Source organism: Stegostoma tigrinum, chromosome 16 (genome assembly GCF_030684315.1).
Source record: "Stegostoma tigrinum isolate sSteTig4 chromosome 16, sSteTig4.hap1, whole genome shotgun sequence".
Taxonomy (NCBI): domain Eukaryota; kingdom Metazoa; phylum Chordata; class Chondrichthyes; order Orectolobiformes; family Stegostomatidae; genus Stegostoma; species Stegostoma tigrinum.
The window spans coordinates 64,593,459-64,619,502 of NC_081369.1; the positions used below are offsets into that span (position 1 = coordinate 64,593,459).

At 43.5% G+C, this 26,044-nt stretch overlaps 1 protein-coding gene across 4 annotated transcripts in view; it reads right to left on the reverse strand.

Annotated features, from left to right (window-relative positions):
• Positions 1-22,526, reverse strand: part of LOC125459813 (granule associated Rac and RHOG effector protein 1-like) — a 208,385-nt gene extending 185,859 nt beyond the window's left edge. For all 4 annotated transcript variants that reach the window (XM_048546703.2, XM_048546701.2, XM_048546702.2 and 1 more), the window contains exon 1: positions 22,421-22,526. The gene's annotated coding sequence lies outside the window, so the exon portion shown is untranslated. The remainder of the gene's footprint in view (positions 1-22,420) is intronic.
• Between the last annotated feature and the right edge of the window lie 3,518 nt (positions 22,527-26,044).

Sequence of the window (26,044 nt, forward strand, 5' to 3'; positions counted from 1 at the left end):
CCCGGACGCACCTGTTCCCTTAGTCTCTGCTGCAGACATCAGATCAGCTTTCTTGAGAGTGAAACCAAGAAAAGCGACTGGCCCAGTTGGAGCCCCTAGCCATGCACTCAGGTCCCATGCGAACCAGCTAGTGGGAGTATTCGCTGACATCTTTAACCTCTCCTTGCTACAATCTGATGTCCTCAACTGCTTCAAGAAGACCACCATCATCCCGGTACCAAATACTGCAACATGACTCAACGACTCTCACTTCCATAATTATGCATAATTATTCACATCAATTCTAGCCTCCGAGCCTGCCTTGATCCCTTGCAATTTGCTAACCGTTGCAACAGATCCATGGCAGGTGCCATTTCCTTAGCCCAACACTCACCCTGTAACATCTGGTTAATAAGGATACCTACATCAGTCTTCTACTTAGTGACTACTGCTCCGCCTTCACATTATAATCCCAACCAAAATAGTCGCACATTCTGAGACCTAGGTCTCTGCCCTCTGCAACTGGATCTTCAGCTTCCTGGCCCAAAGACTGCAACCAGTGAAGAAAGGCAAGAATAGCACAGCCTCCACAATAATCCCCAGCATCGGTGCACCACAAGGATGCATACTCAGGCCCCTTCTGTACTCCCTGTACACTCGTGACTATGACCAAATTTTGTCCAGACACCATCTACAAGTATGCTCACAACAGCGACGAAAGCAATAGCCTAGTAGTATTGTTGTTTGACTGATAATCCAGAGACCCAGAAAACATTGTGGGGACCCGGGTTCAAATCCTGCCTTGGCAGATGGTGGAATTTGATTTCAATAAAATATCTGGAATTAAGAATCTAATGATGACTACAAATCCATTGTCGATTGTTGGAAAAATCCATCTGGTTCACCTTCCTTTAGGAAAGGAAACAGCCATCGTCACCTGGTCTCACCTACATGCGACTCCAGGCCCACAGCAATGTGGTTGACCCTGAACTGCCCTGTGTTCAGAGATGTTATTACACACCTCTGGAGCAGATGGGATTTGAATCCAGGTCTCCTGGGCCAGAGGTATGGACACTACCACTGCAATACAACGGATGGGACTGCCTGAGATAACAAAGTGTAGAGCTGGATGAACACAGCAGGCCAAGCAGCATTTTAGGAGCGCAAAAGCTGATGTTTCAGGCCTAGGCCCTTCATCATAAATGGGGGAGGAGGAGAGGGTTCTGAAATAAATAGGGAGAGAGTGGGAGGCAGATCGAAGTTAGATAGAGGAGAAGATAGGTGGAGAGGAGACAGACAAATTAAAGAGGCGGGGATGGAGCCAGTAGAGGTGAGTGTAGGTAGGGAGGTAGGGAGGGGATTGGTCAGTCCGGGGAGGACAAACAGGTCAAGGGGCGGGATGAGGATGGAACTGCCTGACAGGTTCTCTGGACCTAATGGCCTGTATCTTAGGATCTTACGAAAAGTGACAACAGAGGTAATGGATGCACTGCAATCTTCCAAAATCATCTGGATACTGGCAAGGTCCCAGTGAACTGATAAACCACAAAAATAATACCTTGAGTCCAAAAAAATAGGGCCCACAGAAATCAGGTATCTGGTAGGTGCTACAATCCATTTTTAACTAAATAGCAGCGGAGTATTTCGAAAATCAGGAAAAAATGTCAACACTGCGTGTTTGTAAGAAAGGAAAGTTGTGTTTGTTAAATTCTATACAATCCTTTCAGTATGTGACAATTAAGATAGATGAATAGGATGGAATTCTTTTGGATTTCCAATAGGCTTTTAAAAGGTGCCATATCAAAAATTATGTACAAATTAAGAACTCAACATTTAGCGATAATGTATTAGCAGAGAGAGAGAACTGACAAAGTAACAGGTAATAGTGAATCAGACTAAACGGATCATTTTCAGGTTGGCATATGAGAAACTAGTGTGATCTCTCAAAGGTCAGCACTGAGGTCTTAACTATTTACAATCTACAAAACAACTTAATGAAGGGACAGAATGTGTTGTTCTCCAATTTGCTAATACAAAGATAAGGAAAGCAAACTGTGAGCAGGACACCACCTGCCAAGGGGCATAAATAGGTTAAAAAAGGGGTCAAAAATTTGTCAGATAGAGTACATTATTGGGAAATATGAGGTTACACACTTTGGTAGAAAGAACAGAAAAGCAAAATATTATTTAAACACAGAAATTGCACAATGGGCTCTGGGTATCCTCATGAATGAATCACACACAAGCATGGAAGGACAGTAGGCAATGAGGAAGACAAATGGAATGTTAGCCTTTATGGAACACAGAACTAGGGATAAAAAGAGAAATTGTATCAGATATAATGGGAAGTGCAGATGCTGGAGAATCTGAGATAACAAAGTGTGGAGCTGGATGAACACAGCAGGCCAAGCAGCATCTTAGGAGCACAAAAGCTGACGTTTTGGCCTGGACCCTTCATCAGAAAAGGGGAAGGGGAAGAGGGTTCTGAAATAAATAGGGAAAGAGGGGGAGGCAGATCAAAGATGGATAGTGGAGAAGATAGGTGGAGAGGAGTCAGACAAGTCAAAAAGGCAGGGATGGAGCCAGTAGAGGTGAGTGTAGGTGGGGAAGTAGGGAGGGGATAGGTCAGTCCGGGGAGGATGGACAGGTCAAGGGGGTGGGATGAGGATAGTAGGTAGGAAATGGGGGTGCAGCTTGAGGTGGGAGGAGAGGATTGGTGAGAGGAAGAACAGGTTAGGGAGGTGGGGTCAAGCTGGGCTGGTTTTGGAATGCAGTAGGGAAGGGGAGATTTGAAGCTTGTGAAATGTATCGGCACCACCTCATGCTCCGAGGAGCTCGAACAGTTCATCCACTTCACCAACACCTTCCACCCCAACCTCAAGCTCACCTGGACCATCACCAACAAATCCCTCACCTTCCTAGACCTCTCTGTCTCCATCTCAGGCCACCACCTAGAAACCAATATCTATTTCAAGCCTATTGACTCCCACAGCTACCTAGAATACACCTCCTCCCACCCACCTTCCTGCAAAATTCCATCCCCTATTCCGAATTCCTTCGCCTCCACCGCATCTGCTCTCAAGATGAGGCATTCCACTCCGGTACATCTCAGGTGTCCTCGTTTTTCAAGGACCACAACATTTCCCCCCACAGTGGTCGAGAGCACCCTCGACCGTGTCTCCTGCATTTCCCACAACTCATCCCTCATTCCCCATCCTCGCAATAACCATCAAAAGAGAATCCTCTTCATCCTCACACACAACCCCACCAACCTCCGTATTCAACACATCATCCTCCAACACTTCCGCCATCTGCAATCCGACCCCACCAAAGACATTTTTCCATCCCCACCCTTGTCTGCTTTCTGAAGGGACCATTCTCTCCATGACTCCCTTGTCTACTCCACACTGCCCTCCAACCCCACTACACTTTCCCCTACAACTGCAGGAATGGCTACACTTGCCCCCATACCTCCTCCCTCACCCCTATCCCAGGCCCCAAGATGACTTTTCACATCAAGCAGATGTTCACCTGCACATCTGCCAATGTGGTATACTGCATCCGCTGTACCCGTTGTGGCTTCCTCTACATTGGGGAAACCAAGTGGAGGCTTGGGGACCTCTTTGCAGAACACCTCCGCTTGATTCGCACTAAACAACTGCACCTCCCAGTCGCAAACCATTTCAACTCCTCCTCCCATTCCTTAGACGACATGTCCATCCTGGGCTTCCTGCAGAGCCACAATGATGCCAACCGAAGATTACAGGAAAAGCAACTCATATTCCGCTTAGGAACCCTGCAGCCCAATGGTATCAATGTGGATTTCACAAGCTTCAAAATCTCCCCCCCCACTACATCCCAAAAACAGCCCAGCTCGTCCCCACCTCCCTAACCTGTTCTTCCTCTCACCTATCCCCTCCTCCCACCTCAAGCCGCACCCCCATTTCTTTCATAACCTCATCCCGCCCCCTTGACCTGTCCGTCCTCCCCGGACTGACCTATCCCCTCCCTACCTCCCCACCTATACTCTCCTCTCCACCTATCTTCTCCTCTATCTATCTTCGATCCGCCTCCCCCTCTCTCCCTATTTATTTTAGAACCATCACCCCCTCCCCCTTTTCTGATCAAGGGTCTAGGCTCGAAACATCAGCTTTGGTGCTCCTAAGATGCTGTTTGGCCTGCTGTGATCATCCAGCTCCACACTTTGTTATCTATGAAAAGAGAAATTGCTGGCAAAACTCAGGTGTGGCAGCATCAGTGGGAAATTCTAGTGACTTTTAGAACTAGGGACATCTTGCTATGTCCGAACAGGACATTGGTGAGATTATAGCTGGAGTACTGTGCACAAAATTTTGGCCTCGATATTTACAGAGGAATATATTTGCATTGGAGACTATTCAAAGTTCACTCGATTGATTCTTGGAGTAAATGTGCGAGGAAAAATTGAGGAAATTGAACCTCTACCCCTTGTAGTTTAGAAGAATAAGAGGAGATGGTTTGAAACATAGAAGATTCTGAGATGTGGCACTGACAAGATGGATGCTGAAAGTACAATTCCCCTCATTCACAAATTTAGTTTTTAGTAACAGTTTCACAATATGGGGTTTTCCACTTAACATGGAAATTAAAAATGCTTCTTTCTCTCGGTGAAGAATCTTTGGAATTCGCTACCACAGGCAGAAGTGGAGGATGGATCACTGAAAATATTCAAGGCTGAGTTAGACAGATTTTTGAAACAACAAAGGGAGTCAAACATTATGGGGACAGGCAGGGAACAGTAAAGCAGGAGCATAAATTTAAAAATATGCTAAATAAAAATATATCAAGTATATTAGAATATAGTTTTTAATACCTCTCGTGCCACCAGGAAAGTGCCAGAGGTTTGGAAGACACTTAATATTGTTTCACTTTTGAAGAGAGTTGGTAGAGACGAACCAGGAAATTACAGGCTGGTGAGACTCACATCAGTGGCAGGGGAACAACTGGAGAAAATTCTGAAGGAGAAAATTAATACCCACTTGGAAAGGCATGGGTTAATTAAGGACAGTCATCATGGCTTTGCCAGAGGAAGGTCATGCCTAACAAATTTATTAGCTTTCTTTGCAAATGTGATCAAATGTGTGGATGAGGGAAGTTCAGCTGATGTCGTTCGTATGAATTTTAGCAAAGCTTTTAACAAGGTCCCACATAGGAGACTGATAGAGAAGTTTAGAGCACATGGAACTGAGGAAAACTTGGCAAGATGGATCAGGAACTAGCTTAGTGATAGGCCACAAAGTGTAATGGTAGAAGGCTGTTTGAGTAACTGGAGGCTGGTGTCCAGTGGTCTATCACAAGGATCAGTACTGGGATCCTTATTGTTTGTTATATACATAAACCATATCAATGAAAAGGTGGGAGAAATGTTAAGCACATTTGCAGATGATGCCAGAATTGGTACAGTGGTTAGTAGCAAAGATGATGTTTGTTGGTTACAGGAAGGTGTAGATAGATATTTAACCTGGATAAGCACAAGGCGATGCACTCTGGAAGGAGAAACAAGATGAGGGAGTATTTAATGAATGGCAGGACACTGGGTAGTTTACAAGAACAGAGGGATCTTGGCTTAATTATTCACAGATCCTTGAGTCAGAAGAGTATGTGAACAGGATAGTTAAGGTATATGGGACACTTGCTTTTATCAGTCATGGCCTACAGTCTAAGAGCAAGGAGGCAGTGTTGGAGTTGCACAGGCCATTGATCAGGCCACGGCTGCAGTTCTGGTCACCTCACGAGAGGAAAGGAGAGATAGTATTAGAGGGGGTGTAGAGGACGCTCACCACAAGATGTTACCTGGGATGGGGAAACTGAGCTCTGGAGGAGAGACTAGACAGGGTTGGTTTGTTTTATTTAGAGCAAAGACGACTGAGGGGGGGTCATGATTGAGATGTACAGGATTTGAGGAGCATGAATTGGGTGGAGAGAGAGCAACTGTTCTCATTGGTTGAGGAATCAATCATAACAGGGCATAGCATTAGGGTAAGGGGCAGGAGATTCAGAGGGGAATTTGGGGAAAAAAAAACAACTTTTTCACTCATCAGGCGGTGGGAATCTAGAATGCACTGCCTGGCAAAGTAGTGGAGGCTGGAAACCTTACAACCCTTAAAAAAAAATTGGATGAGTACCTCAAATATCATAACATTCAAAGATATGGGACAAGTGCAGGAAATTGGGATTATAACACTTTTAGTGGGATGCAGCGCAAATCGTTGGGCTGAAGGGCTTTTTACGCACTGTATGAATCTCTGACAGCTATTCAAAGTTTCCCACAAACTTCAAGGCGATCCATTAACAGCCATGTGAACCTTGACATGGGATTGATTTCAATGCTGTAATTCCAAGTGTCAGTTATTCTCTATAGAGACACTTTAGCGTAATTACAAAGCTGTGATCTAACTGCAGGTTCAAATAGTAAAGCTATAAAGGAATTAACAGTCACCAGAATCTCGAGGGGAGAAATTACACCCCTAAAAAAAATCCACCAAGATTAATTGAAATTTTATCATTTTATTAGATTTTTTTCAGTTTGGTTCATACGGTAGTTGTCTCTCTAACTTGTAGTCACAGTTACAACACACAAGGAGGCCACTTCACCAATCACCTCAAAATTGGTGTCTGGGGCTCTCATGGCACTCTGACAGCATCTCTGCCTCTGAACCAGGCATCCTGGGTTCAAGTTCCACCTGCTCCCACCAGATCATAACATCTCTGAACAGGTTGATTAGAAAACATTTTACATTGTTGATTTTTCTATCATGGAAATGGTTTCTCCCCTCAAGTCTGGTTAGACCCCTGATGACTTTGAACTTCTTTATTAAACATTCTCAATCTTCTCTTTTCTGAGGAGAATACTCGAGTTACAAACAAATAATTGCGTTATCCAGGTACAGAGTTTAACTTTGGTGTCTTTGTTCAGGACTATATGGACCCTACTTCAAAAACCCAGGATCCAGTACAGTTTATTAAACACTTTCACAACCTGCCTTGTTACCTCATATGTCCTGTACATATACACCAGATCTCTCTGCGTCAGCATCTACTTTAGAAAAAGTAGCACCCATTACATATATGGTCACCCTCTTTCCTATTAAAATGAATCACTTCATACTTACTAAATTTTATCTGTTACTTATCTACCTGTTCCATCAGCCTATGTGGTTCAACTTGCACACCTTCAGCACTTTGAGTGGATATTACAATGTAATTCTAAGGAAGTGTTGCATTTCTGCAAGTGTTGTTAAACTGAAGTTCCATCTTACTGTTCAAGTACAAATTAAAAAGGTAAAGTCACCATAGTCTTACCTGACCATAAGTTTACTCTCTTGTTGGAGAGATGACTGATGGTGGTTTAACCTAGGGTCACCATGCCCCAGGTGAGAGGAAAAGGTTGAGAAGGATGATCCTCCCGGCAACTTCAGATGTTGCAGGAATTGAACCCACACTTTTGGCATCACTCTGCATTGCAAACCTGGCTGAGCTAACTGATGCAGAGTAAAGGTCATATGGCCCAAATCAAGAGAGGATTAAGGGTTCCTTGCTTTGAAAATGTCAGCAAGAAAACAGGTTATTGATCTCATTCTTTGCAGGATACAGCTGCTGACTTGCCTTTATAACAGTTAACCTGTTCCAAACAAGAAAATCACTGTGGAGCTTTCAGGTGCCTCAAGAGTACTACAATAGAGTTATATTATGGAAAGCAAAATAGTGTAGATCTAGGAAATGTGAAATAAAAACAGGAAATGTGAGAGATGTTAAATAGGTTTTACAACATTAGTGAAGAAAGAAACATGCCGAAGGTGACGTCTTGAAATGCTAACTGCTTCTTTTGTCTCAGATTCTGCCAATTTCCCATTTTTATTCATGTTAAGAGTTAATTTTCTACCATTTGTATTCCTCATGCTGTCTATTGCTGCCCTTCAACAGACATCGCACACGCACGTGTGTGTGTATGTTGAAGTAACCGCACTGGATAAGAAATGTTATGTGTAGTATACATTTTCAACACATTCTCAGACAGAAACAAAATTAAATAATACTTTAACAAAAACCATCTTGCTGATAATCATCTGCCTATACCCTTCATCCTCTGGAGGTGGAAAGCTGCACTGTGTTGCAAGTCTAATGGCTGGTTGTATTCCAGGATGGTGATGAGTTGTCTCGTCGCTAATTTCTGGAATTCCCACCCTGAGTTTCTCATCACTTAACATCTCCTTGTGGCTTCACACCCAAGAACAAGAATATGCAGTTTATCAGTATGGAGATACATCAAACTGAGGGCCATAACAACACAGCACAATTTAACAGCAAGCTTTTGTCACGTCTACTAACTCGACACAGATCACATCAATCACAGACTCTCATCATTCGATTGCAATTTTAAACTGAGGTCCTTTCTGTTCAGGTGGATGTAAAAGATCTTGCTGCTTCTTGAATGGCACCACAAGGAGTTTCCCTTAGCAAAACACTTTTCTCGCAAACACCAAAATATGAATTAACCGTTCATCTCATTTGCTTTTGTGAAATCATAACAACAGTCAAAGTGGCTGCCATGCTTGTCCACATAAACAAAAATGCCTTCTCACATTCATTTAATGGAAAGTACTTCCAAACATCCTGAGAACTTAATAAGTGAATAGAAAAAACGGTTACTTTCCTGGCCTACACAACTAAAAGCTCAACAATGCTGCAGAATTATCCACACCTATTTTGTTGGGAGATCAGGCAGATGAGATGGTAGCATATCTGAATATTATTTGGCAAATATCTTCTTCAGATTAAACAAAGACAAAGCTACTTTTAAAGTTTCACTTATACAGACATCTACACCAGGCCAGCAGGCAAGTTCATCTTGGGAATTCCCAAATCACCCAGAAAAATTGAGACACAAGTCAAACCCATAAATAGAAGGGACAGAATTGATGAGGAGCTGTTCCTCTAATCACAGGCTGGTTCAGTCTTGTGCTTGCTTCGTGACTATCAGCAATAAACAAAGGACAGATGCAATACAATATACAGGGTCTTCCAAGCCCCTCCTCACTGCCACCCAGATTGGTGGGATGACTTTGTTTCTCTTTATTCATTAACAGGATGAGGGTGTCTCTGGCTAGGCAGCATTAATTGCCCATCCCTAATGGCCCAGCGAGCAGTTCATAGTCAACCACATTGCTGTGGACCTGGAGTCACATGTAGGCCAGACCAGCTAAGGATGGCAGCTTCCTTCCCTGAAGGACATCAGTGAACCAGAGTCAACCGAAGGTTGAGGGAAAAAGACCACATATTTCACTTGGGAGTCGCAAACCACTTCAACTCGCACTTCTACCCCTTGGACAACATGTCCATCCTGGGCCTCATCCAGTGTCAAAATGATGCCACCTGAAGGTTGCAGGAACAGCACCTAATATTTCGCTTGGGAACCCTGCAGCCCAATGGTATCAATGTGAACTTCACAAGCTTCAAAATCTCCCTGCCCCCAACCACATCCCAAAACCAGCCCAGCTCATCTTCGCCTCCCTAAACTGTCTGTCCTTTCTCCACCCATCCACTCCTCCCACCTCAACCCCCATCCGCTCCCCCCCCCCTCACCCCGCCAAACCTACCAGCCTCATCCCCATCTCCTTGACCCATCCGTCTTCCCTGGACTGACCAACCCCCACCCTAACTCCCCACTTACATTCACCTTTAGTGGCTCCATCCCCACCTCCTAGACCTGTCCAACTACTCTCCACCTATCTGTTCCTTTATCCATCCACCTCCCCTCTCTCCCTATTTATTTCAGAATCCCCCTCCCCTCCCCCATTTCTGAAGAAGGTCCCAGACCCGAAACGTCAGCCTTCCTGCTCCTCTGATCCTGCTTGGCCTGCTGTGTTCATCCAGCTCTACATCTTGTTATCTCAGATTCTCCAGCATTAACAGTGCCTACTATCAGTGAACCAGATGGTTTTTTCAACATTGAAAATGGATTCACGGTCATCATTAGATTCTTAAATTCCAGATATTTATTGAATTCAAATTCCACCATCTGCTATGGCAGGATTTAAACCAAGGTTCCCAGAATGTTACATGGGTCTCTGGATTAACAGTCCAGCTACACCATCGCCTCCCCATACTCTCATCTGGTTTCATTTTTACACTCCCAATCAATATTCAGCAGCCTCACTATTCCCACACCTACCTCTGGTGAAACCCTAGGATAAATTCTTGGCCCCTTTCCATCTACGTGCTGCATTTCAGCATCATCCAACAATATACTTCCATGTGTGAAACCCAGACAGACCTCTCTGTCTCTGTCTCTCTTTCTCTCTCTTTCCCCTACCTCTAAATCACACTGGATGAGCAGAAACTTTCTCAAATTATATTATGGGAAGATGAAAGCCACTGTCGTCAGTCTCTGTCTATTCCCTCTGTCCATCACCCAAGCCAACTTCCAAGAAACAGTTTGTTCATGACCTCAGTATCACATGATCCCCAAGATGAGCAAATAGTTATGCTATTAAAGCTACTCATTTGCACTAAAATAATCTGAAACGCCCCATCTTAGTTCATATGCTCTGAAATTCACGTTAGCTTTGTGATGTTTAGACTCAACTGTTTTGATGTGCAAAACGCCAGCCTCTCAAATGATCCCACATTAGCACTAGGTCATCCAAAACTCTGCTGCCTGTGTTCTTACCCTCAACTAACTGTCCTCACTGACCTAGACTGGCTCTCAGTTAAGCAGCATTGCAATTTTAAAAATGTTCATTCTCATCGTCAAATCCCTTTATGTCCCCCCAACAGCCCTTCAAATGTCCAACCCTCTCCAGCTCCACAAGCTTCAGAAATACTGTACTCTTATGCTGGTATCCTGATATAAAGCATGCAAATACTTGTAACCATACAGCTAGCTGTCTAGGCCCTAACCTCTGGAATTCCCGCCCTGAATCTCTCATCACACTACCGCTCTTTCTTCCTTTAAGATGACTTTAATACCTGTCTCTATTTGGCCAAATGCCTTGATATCTCTTTTGGTGGCATGGTGCCACGCTTTGTTTTTATAGTGCTGCTGCAAAGTACCTTGGGACGTTTCACACTGTTCAGTGCACAATGTAAACACTTGGTGTTGCTCGGAGTCAATAAGGACTGCAGATGCTGGAAGCTAGAGTCAATAAACATGCAGCTGGAAAAGCACAGCAGGTCAGACAGCATCCAAGGAGCAGGAAGATCTTTCCTGCTCCTTGGATGCTATCTGACCTGCTGTGCTTTTCCAGACCCATATTTATTAACACAAGGTGTTGCTCTCCTGATTCTACAAATGGAGGTCAGAGATGATGGGAACTGCAGATGCTGGAGAATCCAAGATAACAAAGTGTGGGGCTGGATGAACACAGCAGGCCAAGCAGCATCTTAGGAGCACAAAAGCTGATGTTTTGGGCCTAGACTCTTCATCAGAGAGGGGGATGGGGAGAGGGTTCTGAAATAAATAGGGAGAGAGGGGGAGGCGGACTGAAGATGGATAGAGGAGAAGATAGGTGGAGAGGAGAGTATAGGTGGGGAGGTAGGGAGGGGATAGGTCAGTCCGGGGAGGACGGACAGGTCAAGGAGGCAGGAGGAGGTCAGTAGGTGGGAAATGGAGGTGCGGCTTGAGGTGGGAGGACGGGATAGGAGAGAGGAAGAACAGGTTAGGGAGGCAGGGATGAGCTGGGCTGGTTTTGGGATGCAGTGGGGGAAGGGGATATTTTGAAGCTTGTGAAGTCCCCATTACTTGTCTGCTCCACACTCCCCTCCAACCCCACCACACCTCCTCCCTCACCCCCATCCCAGGCCCCAAGATGACTTTCCATATCAAGTAGATGTTCACCTGCACATCTGCCAATGTGGCATACTGTATCCGCTGTACCCGTTGTGGCTTCCTCTACATTGTGGAAACCAAGTGGAGGCTTGGGGCACCACTTTGCAGAACACCTCCGTTCGGTTCACAATAAACAACTGCACCTCCCAGTCGCGAACCATTTTAACACCCCCTCCCATTCCTTAGACAACATGTCCATCCTGGGCCTCCTGCAGTGCCACAATGATGCCACCTGAAGGTTGCATGAACAGCGACTCATATTCCGCTTGGGAACCCTGCAGCCCAATGGTATTAACGTGGACTTCACAAGCTTCAAAATCTCCACTTCCCCCACTACGTCCCAAAATCAGCCCATCTCCTCCCCTCCCCCCACTACATCACAAAACCAACCCAGCTCATCCCCGCCTCCCTAACCTGTTCTTCCTATACCCATCCACTCCTCCCACCTTAAGCTGCACCTCCATTTCCCACCTACTAACCTCATCCCGCCTCCTTGAACTGTCCGTCCTCCCCGGACTGACCTATCCCTTCCCTACCTCCCCACCTATCTTCTCCTCTATCCATCTTCAGTCCGCCTCCCCCTCTCTCCCTATTTATTTCAGAACCCTCTCCCATCCCCCTCTCTGATGAAGGGTCAAGGCCCAAAGCATCAGCTTTTGTGCTCCTAAAATGCTGCTTGGCCTGCTGTGTTCATCCAGCTTCACACTTTGTTATCTACAAATGGAGGGTTGGGGACAAGTGAAAAACTCAACTGCAACTCACTTGGCTTGCCACTTGTGAAATAAATTCCACACATTCCTCCGTTTCATACAACAAACAATCAAAGCAGTGGGCTAAGCCAAAGCGTCCTGTCGCCACAAACTCTAAACAGTTCCAAGTATGATACCCAAAACCAGGAGCCTTCATTAAAAAAGATTTTTCCAAATAAAACCTCACTGGAAAGGAATTTAAATAGGTGCAACATTATCTTTTAATTTAAATATTGTGAATCAGGAGCATACTTTCCTGTTCCTCTTGCAATTTAACAGAGAGTCTGACCACATCACCATGTTTCTGTTCCAACTGGAAAAATAAGTGGAACATAGAATTAAATATTAGTTTCTATCCACATGGAGCAGTGAGCGGATGGCAGCATTTAAAGAGAATGTTTTCACAGACTGAACCAGCTAGTGTCCCCCCCTCAGGTCAAGTAAAAGTTCTACTTACCACAGCAGCCTCAATTACAACTGGAAGTTGCTTTTAAGTGCATTACTAATGCATGAAAAATGTACAGAATGCTGGTTCTCAGCATTTTAAGGGGCTAGTGTAAACAGGAAGGGACTCAACCCCAAAGGCAAATTGTAGCAGACACTTTTATTTATTCTGACAGCCCAATCACACAAGATAGCACTTTTTTGTTGTTTATATGTTGGGCTGTTAACAGGCATCCTTCATTCTATAAATATATGCAGCAACAGCATATGTATGCATAGGTACTTAAACATATAGCCTCAAAGTATCACAGCTAGAAAAAGTATTCTCCCAATTGTTGAGCAAGTTTATCCAGCAAGATGCTAGAACTGTTGTCTGTCCCAGATCCACACTCAGCCAAGCACACGGCTGGGAAAGCCAACTGTTACCGCCACTCTGTAACTCCAGTTTAAAGAAGAAAAAAGATATGCATTAATATTAGTGCTTTTTGCAACCACGAGATGTCTGAAAGTGCTTTACACTGAATATATACTTTTTGAAGTGCAGTCATTTCCAATGGAGAGATCCTGGCGGCATATCTGTGTACATCAAGATCCCCAAAACAACAACGTGATAAGAGATAGTAAGAACTGCCAATGCTGGAGTCTGAGATAACACTGTATGGAGCTGGAGGGACACAGCAGGCCAGGCAGCATCAGAGCAGGAAAGCTGATGTTTCGGGTCAGCCAACATGAAACGTCAGCTTTCCTGCTCCTCTGATGTTGCCTGGCCTGCTGTGTCCCTCCAGCTCCATACTGCGTAAACAGTGTGATAAGGACCAGATAATTTGTTTTAGTAATATTGATCAGGCATAAATAGTGGCCAGGTCACCACGGAGAATGCCCTGCTTTTCTGCAAAGTGTGTCATGTGATATTTTACACCCAAACAGGCAGGCAGGGCCTTCATCAGACATCTCGTTTGAAGGATGGCATCTCCGAGGTCTAGAACACCTAAGTTGTCCCTCCTGATTTTATCCGGTGACTTTTGGATGCAGACATCAGGCAATGACTGCAGAACCACCTGGCTATGATAGTAAAGAGCCACTAATTCAATGCCACTGCACACCTCCGACAAGAAGTCAATAATTATTGCCTCGCATTAAATGTCCCAATGTATTTCAGAAGAGTGTCATAGATAAACTTTGACATGGAGGAGATTTAACAGGATATTGTTTGGGTGGAGAGGTTTAGCTATAAAGGGAGGTTGGATTAACTGAGGTTTATTTCTAGGAGCAGAGAAGACTAAGAGGGAACATAATTATGTATGAAATTATGAGGGCCATAGGAAGAGTAAACAGGAAAGCACTTTTCCCCTTGGAGGGGTGATCAATGATCAGGGGCATAGATTTAAGGTTGGGGCCAGAGTTGGACAGGGAAGGCAAGGATTGTTTTTGAAACCCAGAATGGTGGGAATCTGGAACTCATTATCTGTGAGGGTGGTAGAGATAGAAATGCTCACAATTCAAGAAGTATCTAGATCTCCACTTGCGATGCCAAGGCATACAAGGCTCTGGACCAAGTGCTACAAAACGTGCTTAGAATAGTTAGACGGTTGTTTTTGACCGGTCCCTCTTTCTGTGCTGTCAACCTCAACGACCAAGCTACACTAGAATATATCAGAACAGATGGCCAAAGAAAGAGGGCAACGAGGAACATAACGGCAACGACGAGCAAGAGAGAGAATTCCAGAGCTCAGGGGCACAACACAGTTACCAGTGGTTCAGAACCCTGAACACTCTGAAGGAAAGTCATATTAGATTCAAAGCATTAACTCTATATCCTTTTCCACAGACATAACCAGACTTGCTGAGTTTATTCAGCACTTTCTGTTTATGTATTACAGCAGAAAGAAAACTGCCCTAAATTATAGAGTCATAGTCATACAGCATAGAAACTGACCTCTCGGGCCAACAAACCCATGCCAACCTGATTCCCTAAACTAAACCAGTCCTACCTCCCTCCATTTGACCCATATCCGTCCAAACCTTTCCTAAGGTTGTATACTTATTCAAATGTCTTTTAAATGTTGTAACTATACCTGAGTCCACCACTTCCTCTGGAAGTTCATTCCACATACAAACCGCTCTAGGTTAAAAAAAATGCTGCCGCTCACGTCCTTTTTAAAACTTTCTCCTCTCACCTTAAAAATATGGCGCCCAGTTCTGAACCCCCCTCAACCCTATGGAAAAGGCCATTGCTATTTGCCTTATCCAGGCCCCTCATGATTTTATAAACCTCCAGGAGATCAATCTCCTACGCTCCAGTGAAAACGTTTCCAGCCTATTCTTATAATTCAAACCCTCCAATCCTGGCAACATCCTGGTAAACCTTTCCAGAACACTCTCTAATTTAATAATATCCTTCCTATAACAGGATGACCAGAACTATTTACAGTACTCCAATATTGGCATCACCAACATTATAACCACAACATGATATCCCAACTCTTGTACTCAATGGTCTGGGCAATGAAGGCAAGCACACCAAATTCCTCCTTTCCACCTGCAATGTAACTTTCAAAGAATTACGTGCTGGAACCTCTAAGTCTCTCTGTTCCACAACACTATCCAAAGCCCTACCATTACTTTTGTAAGTCATGCCCTTCTTCATATTACCTAAATACAAAATCTCACATTTATCCAAATTAAACTCCATCTGCCACTCTTCAACCCATTGTTCCAGATCCCTTTATAATCTCAGATAACCTCTTCACTGTCCATTACACCATCAATTTTGTTGTCATTCACAAACTTACTAACCATATCTCCTATGTTTACATCCAAATCATTTAGATAAATAGCAACAGTGGACACAGCACCACTGTGGAAGAGTGGTGGTCACAGGCCTTCAGTCTGAAAAATAACCCTTCACGACAACCACTCTGTCTCCTGCCGTCAAGCCAAATGACAAATATATCCCAGTCTGAACACCCTGCAGACAGGCAAATTCTATTCTAAGTCTCTAATCAGCTGGTTTCATCCAGAGTACCACTTGCTGCACTTTCAATGCCCTTGGTGACAGAGGCTATTCTTGGAATCAAGGATTTAGTCCAAAAGATCAGCTGTTCTGTGGCTCATTCCTTCAGCCCTTTATTTCAATTTACACGTAAAACCTGAATTTTCTCCATAGGTTGCATGTGTTTGGGAAGCACCACAGAACCCACTCTGGTACTTACAACACTGATATTATCTGGTACTCTAAACCCAAACAATCCTATCGGGTATATTAGCCAGTAAGGGACGAGTGTGCTGAGCATGGAGCAATAGGAGTTGTTTAAAAAAAAGACAAAATATCCGATCCAGGTACAAAATTCCAATGTCTCACTGGCATTTAATACCTCAGCCTTCAATTAAAGTCCATAGATCTGTAATAATAATTATTTATATCATCAGTTACTGCACTAAATCTTACCCAACACTGTTAAAAGGACAATTTCAATCTAAATGAAACAATTGCAAATCTAACAAATCAAGCAGCAGCAATCAATCCAATTCTAAACACAATGGGAAATGTACTAATCTTTCATTTCTTTTGTTTAGTGACTGTGTTGAAGGATGAATCAAAAAGTATCACACAGAGAACACAAACATAGTTTTAACAAACAGCTTTACGCAGACATCCACTGGATCATGGAACAATCTGTCTGTGTCCCATGAGACAAAAACTTGTGCATCTTTTAAGGGGACGTTGGATCAATATCTGAAGCGGAGGTAAATACAGGGCTATGAAGAGAGGCCTGGACAGTAAATGAGATTCATTTTGGAATGCTCGACACTGTCAGCCCATACACAAGGGGCTGAAAGTACAATCAATGTCTTTGACCAAGTACAGCAGTGAGTTCAAATGTGCTGCTTTGTAGAAGTCTCAGCAAATTTCTCAATTATAAACAATAATAACTATCATATTAAAGGATGGGTTTGTGCATGAATACATATCAACTGATGTGGTTGGTTGGCTCGCCGAGCTGGTTTGTTGTTCCGTAGACTTTTCATTTCCGTGCCGGGTAACATCATCAGTGCAGCCTCCGATGAAGTGGCGTTGTGCTTTCCCGCTTGTTTTTTAAACTCTGGAGTCCATTGAGCTGGATTACCTCACTTTGGTTTTCCTTCATAGTGGAGCGTATACGGGGTCGAGTTCTATGTGTTTGTTGATGGCTTTCTATTTGGAGTACCAGGCTTCTCAGAATTCCTGTGCTTGTCTCTGCTTTGCTTGTCCCAGGATCTTGGTGTTGTCCCAGTCAAATTGGTGATTCTCCTTATCCACGTGGATAGAGATGAGAGAGTATTGGTCGTGCCTTTTTGTAGTCAATTGGTGTTTGTTAATTTGTTGTTGTTAATTTCCTTCCTGTTTGTCAAAGTCTCTACAGGGAATTTTATACGTGACATTGGTCCTGTCCATAACCTTTGAAAAAATCTTTGAACTGTATTGGTTTAAAATAAGTTTAAGGATGGAATATTCTTGCAGTTCTACAAGGCCAGCCATTGCAAGACTCTTTCTCATCTAAAATTTGAAAACCTTCACAAAGATGTGGTTACCTTGCTTACAACATGAGACCTCTAATACTGGTGTCAGAATTAGGCTTGGTGTGCCTGTTAAAAATCATACTATGCTCCTTAAAGCAAAAGAGAGACAGAGGTGGAGATAAGAGATTTACAAAGAAAATTCCAGAGCTTATCACCGGAGAAGCTAAAGCGTGACCAGCAGTGGTAGAGGATAAAAATTGAGAGACATGTTATGGCCAGAATTGTTCCAGATCTCAGAGAGGTAAGGGGTTGGAGGATGTTGAAAAAAGGGAAGCACCAAGATGATGGATGTTAAAACGAGGATAGAGATTTTGCAATTGAGGCATTAGTTGACCAGGAATCAATATAGGTCAGGGAGCAAAGTAGGTATTGGGAGAACAAGGCTTGAATACATGTTTATGAACACATATATAATTGCACAAAATTATTCCAAGGAGTTCTTCACACGGAGCTATCATTTATCAAACCTTTAACATGGCTGAGACCTTCCTGGGACCCACCCTAACTTCCATTAAAATAGCTTCAGCTGCCCAAACTGCAAGTGTATCTGGTAAAACTAAAATCAGTGAACAGCAGCAACAATAATGTTTTAGCAGAAGACATCCTGGGTATCCCTTCCTTCCTCAACCATGGACACACTGGTGTCTGTGAAAACTAGCTTGATAATCTATGGTACATAAATTACCAGGGCATGAGCGTGTGCGAATTCACTACGTTCTTGGTACTGTGTAGGAACCTGAATCATGGGAAACTGCAACACTAGTTGTTTATCAGTGAGTGACAGCTGCTGCCTCATATCAAAACAGTGAGAATACTTTCAGCAAACTGAACAGTTATTGTCACAGAACACAGACATTTCACAAACTCACAAGAGAACTTTTTTGTTCCCAAACTCTAAAGCAATTAATTAATAAAATTAAAAGCCCAATAAGAAATTAACATAACATGATAGTTTTCAGACTCCACTGTGCCATTATTCCACAATTAGACTGAGTTTGTGAAGTCCAAATGCTAAGTAAGAGTTTTGTAGCCAAAGATATCAACATGTTTTCAGGGATTATGCTCAGCATTCACAACAGCAAACATTCCTTTATACAAAGGTCTCCAATGAACATAACAGAACCACAGCACAGGTTAAAAGTATAACAGAATTCCAAAGTACTTTCATGAAATTTATTCTTTACAGAATTTAACACTGCAAGAATTGCTACATGAAAGGCAAATGGTGGTAATATGCTTGCTCCTCGTCCACTTCATTTCAAAACAAGAAAGCAATAAGTCAGTGTTCTGATTTTCACCTAAACTGTTGCCTTTACATAACAGTTTTTACAAAATAGAACAAATCAAGGAACAAAATGGGAGACAGTCACATTGGGAAATATCAGGGCATGGGACCAAAAACCTGGTCAAAAAGGTAGGATTTAAGTACCATGCTGTCTGAAAGGAGAAAATGCTGTTGGGAGATTTAGGGAGCAAATTACACAATTCAACATCCATACAGCTGAAGCCATGGCTGCCAATGGTTGAGTAAGTGAAGTCAGGGATGCAGGAGGCTAAAATTACAGGGACTCAAATCATAAAAGATGTCAGCTGGAGGTGGTTAGGGAATAGGGAGGAGTGGGACCATGAACGGGTTTGAAAACAAGGATGAGAATTTTATAAATGTTGCCAAACAAAAGGCCAATATTGGTAAGGGAGCACAGTAGTGTACAGCCAACAAGGCTTGGTGCATGTTGGATACAGGCAACTCCCAGGATTCTGAATGACCTTAAGTTCTCATCTTTCTTTTGCCCTCACCTACAGAAACAGGAATTGCTGGCATACAGCCTGATGCACATCTGGCACCCACTGAAATGGCTACACAACATGTTAGTCTAGACAGTCCCAGCACCCTCAAATAGTGATCAGGCATGAAAAATCTGGCTGTTTTTCACAGAATCATTATGATGTAGGAGGGTGCCATTCAACCCATTGTCTTTACACTGATTCTCCAAATGAACCTCATGATTATTCTGCCTTTTCCCGATAGTTTCTATTTGAATCATTATATGCAGAATTAAGTCCCTCTTTCATACTTCGATAGAGCTTGCCCCCAACAAAATTTCAGGCTGCGCATTCCAGACCCAAACGCTACTCTGTGTGAAGTAGTTTTTTTTCCATTCACATAGTCACTGTTTCTCACCCTTTATCTAATCAGAGAGGCGACAGAGATCAATTTGATCAACAGCAGACAATGTCAAACCTTTGAACCTCTTTTCTGTACAGCCGCTTATTATACCAGACAATGCAAGCACTAATGGTGACCATTTTCATCAGGCCAAAAAAGTCTGTGCCCCCGAGGTGTCCAGTTTTGATGCAGCATTTCTATATTCTCAGCATAGAACAGTTTGAAGTAACAATACAATGCAGTCTCTCTCATCCTTAATTCCTCATGCTATATGCCTACATTGATCAAACAAATGCCTTTGCAGACAGGGTGGATTACTACTTCGCGTCTCCAAAACATCAAAAGTGCAAATAAACACAAAGTCCCCAACAAAATGCAGCAAATACACTGATACTGCCACCTCCTTCAACATTGTACATTTGTTGAATTGCAGGACTTTCCAAAGAAGCAACCACCATTTTACACAAATTAACAGTAGCAAGGTAAATCCAGATAGACATTCACAAATTAAAAGTGCCAGCAAAGAACAGCTGGACAGATTGGCTTGTCCCTAGACCACAGGCACTAAAGGAACATATCGTTCTCCAAATAGGAATAAAATGAGGAACACAGCATAGGAGCCCCAATGGCCTGTTCCACTACAGATCCTGGCTGATCTGTACTTTAATTCCAATTTAACTGCCTTTGCTCCATACCCCTTGACATCCAAACATTTATTGATCTCAACCCTGAAGTCTCCAGCATCCAGAGCTGTTTGAGAAGAGAGTTCCACATTTTCACTGCTCTTAAAAAGAAAATGCTTTCTGATTTCCTAAATGGTCAAACTCTATGTTTCAGTATTGCCCTCTTGTTTTGAACAAACAGGGGAAATAGTTTCTATTGATCTACACTATCAAAACCTTCAGCATCTTAGAATTTACCTTGGCCAGAACATGCCTATAAGCTTCAAAATAAAGATATAATTACTTAACTTGGAAGATCTATGGTGGAAGAGTTGGAGAAGGCAAATGAATAAAATCAAAGCTCCAATCTGAAAGCAGCAAAAAAAATCTTCACCTCATGATATCACATCCCAAGAATGTGCACAAGCCACTACAACCCAGGCCAGGATTCCATAGCGTCCCAATAAAACTATGCCCTGGGGAAGACTCAAATTCATCGGTAAAGAAATTGTGGCCCGCAATCAGTATTATTTTGTATAAATGTTCAATGTAATCACTTCAAACAGCTCAGTGGAATAAAAAAAACATACTGTTGACAAACCATTAACAAACAGAACTGTAAAGCCTAAACTGGGAAAAGGATAACAGTTTGTGATTCTCTATCCAAGTCTTCGTAAATAAAAATATTTTAAAAACTTAGCTGAATCAGATTGCAGAAGTATGAACTGCAGGCAGAATCATAAAGCAAAACACTGTTCAACAATACAAAAACCACACTTTCACTTAACACAGAAAGCCAAAACAAATCCACCTGTTCTAGCCACATATCTCCCTTCATCAGCACTGCAACAAAAACAGGAATTATTCTGTCATTCATGGGGGGAATACCTTCCTCACTCGGTCGACTTATCAGGAAGCAATCACAAACATGAACGACTCGCAGTCAATTACCACCACTTTGCTTAGCTAATGGATGACCCTTATATATTTGGTATACTGACTCATTTAGAGAAAAAACACAAGACTTCAAAGAGCACTTTCTCCACACCTGGAGCAACAGGAGCTGCAGAAAGGTTGATTTGGAATATAAATTATTGGCTGGATCAATGGGTGCAAGGGTCTCTCTGCACCTTCCCCCACCACCCTTCTCTAAAATACTTGAGGGGGAAGGCAACGGGGCTTGTGGAAGGAGACAGTGACATACTGCCCTTGCTTGCAACACCAGAGCACTGCCCCTAAGGTAGCTTAGGCTCAGTGAAATAACTTAGTGAGTAATAGAACCCAATATTTTCCTCTTCTCACCTGTCCCAATTCTCCACTCCTACACACATAGTGATCACCTCCATACACTCATCAGTAGCCCAACTCACTCCCTCCCTGATACACCCCTTTTTTCACCTCAATATTCCCTCCTTCACACTCGATGCTCCACAAGATATCATCCCCAATATCCTAAGTGTCCTGAAAACCTAAAGGCCAGCCCTATGCCCTGATCATTGATCATTCAACCCTCTGGATACCCTCACCCAAACAGAAACCACCCTCAAGATCCTGACCCCAAACAGCCCCTGCCCACTCCCATAAAACCTCTAAGCCTGTTCCCCTCCACCAAGATCTTCTTTCCAAAGACCCCAGACCCTTCCCTGCTCAAGCAGTGATCCCTTCTCCCACCCACACCACCCCCCCCAACCCCGCCTTCCAAACCAATAACACATCCTCCCCCCTCTTTCTCTCCTCTGGGGACCACTTAGCCCTCTCCCAGATCCTGCTATCACAGACCCGGACAGTGAACACCACCCCACCCAAACCCTTTCCAGAGTCACCCCCAACTCCGCTCTCACTGACACCTCCAGCCAGGCCCTCCTGACAATCCCCTTCTTCCCTGGCTGAAGCCCCTGCGCCTTCTTTCACTGACACTCTTACCCCATCCACCCCCACCACATCTCCCTCCATTAACCGCGCCCTCCTCCCCCCGCCCGCCTCCAGGCCCTACCTCCTCGCTCTCGGGCTCCGGTTTTACGGCTCCGGGAAGGTTGGCCGCCGTCTCTCGCTCTCCTGTTGCCGCCGCTCGCTCCCGCGGACGCCGGCGCGCGCCCCCGCTCCCGAACGTCCCCGCGCGACCCCGCTGCCACCTAACGGGAGTGCGCGCGGCGGCCGGCAGGAAAAAACCGGGCTCCTCCATTCCACCCAGGGAGGTCACTGGCTCTCATCTCACCCGTTTTGACGCCGTATGCCAAATCCAAAAGAAACTGCCAATCATCTAGATTATAATATTGAAATAGTTATAACGTAATCTATGATATTTCGGAATCCAGGAAGAGGAACCCTGATAACTTTCTACTTCCATGTGATTAACTCCCCCACCTGCTTCCGATATTGGACTTATCCGTTACCAAGTGCGGCTGAACAGGAATCAACGTCATGGACAGCACAGCCGATACTTTTCCCCCAAAAGAAAGAAATCCATTAGGTTAGAAATTATAACAACTGTTCCCTTCTGGCGGTTTGTCATCTTTTTCCCGCTATGTTGTTATAAAATTTCGAAAAGTATCTTAAAGAGCTGAAAAATGTAGTTTCCTAGAGCGCATGTGTGGCGCGGTGTGTTCTGGGACTTGTAGTTCTCTTCGGGTTTTAAAGGGACAGGCGCTGGAGATGTTTTAAAGGGGAATCTGCAACCTTATCTTGAATCAGTCACAAACATACAACACGGAAGCAGACCTTTCGGCCCAACTCGTCCATGCTGACCAGTTTTCCTAAACTAAATTAATCCCATTTGCCTGCGATTAGCCAGTATAAAAATGTTGGAAACATACTGGGATAGTTTTGGGTTAAAAGTGGGGAAGAGGGTTTCAGTAGCTGGCTCCGGTGTGGATTTAGAACTAGTATAGCCAATTGAACATTGAAATTTCTTATTTTGGTGGTTGCGCATAACATTGGTCTCAAAACACGAGAAGATGATGTTCTAAAAACTGAAAGAACTGTGGATGCTGCAAATCAGAAATTGCTGGATAGCCTTAGCAGATCTGGCAACATCTATGGAAAGAAATCAGAGTTAACATTTGCAGTCAAGTGTCCCTTCCCCATAACAGTTCGACCCACCTTCCCATCTAGCAATGTTTACACAAAATAAATCGGGAATGTGAAAACACAATGTATTAGCAAATTATTACTGATGCTGGAATCTACTGAAAACAAAAAAAATGCTGGAAATCACAGTGAGTCAAGCAGCATCTGTGGAGAGACAACAAGCTAACAGTTTGTGTGTGAATGAGTCAGAGCTGATATGCTCTGATGAGGAGTCATCGAGACTCAAAACGTTAGCTTGCTTTTTTTCTATGGATGCTGCCTGGCTACTGTGATTCCCAGCATTTTTTGTTTTTAGTCAGGAATGTGAAAAGGTTGTTTGGCCCAATCGAAGCTTGTTTGTAAATAACATGTTGTAGGCTAACAAATTACTGGTGCTGGTACTTGTCCTGATGAAGGGTCCCAACCTGAAATGTCGACTATCCTGCTCCTCTGATGCTGCCTGACCTGCTGTGTTCATCCAGCTGCACACCGTATTGACTCAAACTCCAGCATCTGCAGTTCTTGCTATCTCACAGGTGCTGTTAGTTAGATTTATCATCTTCATGTGTTAATTCAATATTATTCTTATTCAATACTATTCTGAGCAAGTTGATGGAAATGAAGTAGGGCCCTCTACAGGACATCTCAGTGAACAGGCACTATGATGCTGTGGTTACGGCAAAAGTCTTCCCCACTGTTAGCCTTCAGATTGGACCTCTGCGTTTTCAATCTACTGCTGATGTTATTTGGCTTTGTGCACCTTCTTTGCAGCAGTAACTTTGTATTCCTCAATCTGTTCAAGCACCCTACGATCTTTGTATGTAATAATCTGCCTGTAGTGTACGCAAAACAAAACTTTTCATTGTACCTAGGTAATTGTGATAATAATAAATCAAATCAAATCATAGGGCCTGCTGCCTGAGTGAGTGGGTGAGAGAGAGAACTGGTGGTTAAACCTGACGATCATCATGCGTCAGAGGTATGGCGAGGTTGAGGAGAGCCCAGTGCTGGAACTGAAAAAAAGCTGTTGATGTTGTTAACAAACCATCCAGCCAACTGAGCAAACTGACACACTTTGTGGCTAAGGATGCGCAGTTGGACTAAAAGATTGCAAAATGAACACCATGAGATTTGAATTACAAAGTGTAAAATGAGAGTGGAGAGACTTAAAAAGGACCTGAGGGAAAACTTTTTCACACAGAGGGTGGTGCATGTGTGGAATGAGCTGCCAGAGGAAGTGGTGGGGGCTGGTACAGTTACAGCATTTAATAGGCATCTGGATGGGTACATGAATAGGAAAAGTTTAGGGGGTTTGAGCGAAGTGCTGGTAAATAGGATGAGATAAATTGGGATGTCTGGTCAGTGCAGACAAGTTGGACCAAAGGGCCTGTTTTCATGTTGCATGACTCTATATCCCTCTAAACCTTTCCTATCCATGTACCTGTCCAAATGCCTTTTACATGATGTAATTGTACACATCTCTGCTACTTCGTCTGACGTTTGTTCCATATACACATATGACAATTCTGTGGCTTTAAGAAATGTATTTTGTCCTCGCTGTTTTTATGAAGACAAGTCGAGACAGAAGAGCTAAGCAGTCTGTTTGTATCCAAAAAAGTAAACATCATGAGAGGCTTTGGATGTCTTCTTTAAGTTGAAACAATAGAAGCAACATGAAGGGATGAGAGTCAACATTTCATTTAACTTCCAGCAGTTGCTGGGGTCTTGAAGCTGGACGTGGAAGCTCTTATTCCTCTCTCTGATAAAACTAAAAGCTGGGGTTCGCTTCCTGCTGCTAGAATTGCATGTGAGAAAATCTTTTAACTGAATTTGCCTTTGCCGACGGTGTGCTTATGGGATGTTACTATATTGAAACAATTGCTGTTTGGTAGTTAAATAATCTACTATCCTGCTAATTTTTCCAACAGCGTTGTTATTCCAATTCTTCTTGCTTTTATTTGTATTTGTTTGTGTGTAAGAATAAGGTGTGTTTTGCTTTAAGCCTGGTAGTATCTAACCAATTGAGTTGCATTGGGACACAACACCTTACACTTGACTTTAAAAATAAGAAAATGTTGGGGTCTAGGCTATCTTCTTAAAATATTTTGAGGGTGTTTGGTCTTGCCCATTACACGCTCAATCCTCTATGTGAAAATACTTCCCTTCAGTGCCTTATAAATCTTTATCTTAATCATAGGCCCTCTAGTTTTGGACACTTCTACCCTAGGGAAAAGATCTTGGCTATTCACCGTTTCTATGTTCCTCATGATTTTGTAAACATCTATAAGGTCACCCCTCGGCCTCCAATGCTCCAGGGGAAAAAGTCCCAACCTATCCAACTTCTCATTGTAACTCAAACCTTCCAGTCATTCTTGTAAATCTTTTTTGCACCCTTTCAAGTTTCACAACATCCTCCCTATAGCAGGGTGATCAGAACTGTACCAAGTACTCCAAATGTGGTCTTATGCAGTTATGACAATGATATCCCAACTCCTGCACTCAATGCTCTGCCCAGTGAAGATGAGCATGCCAAGTGCTTTCTTCACCACCC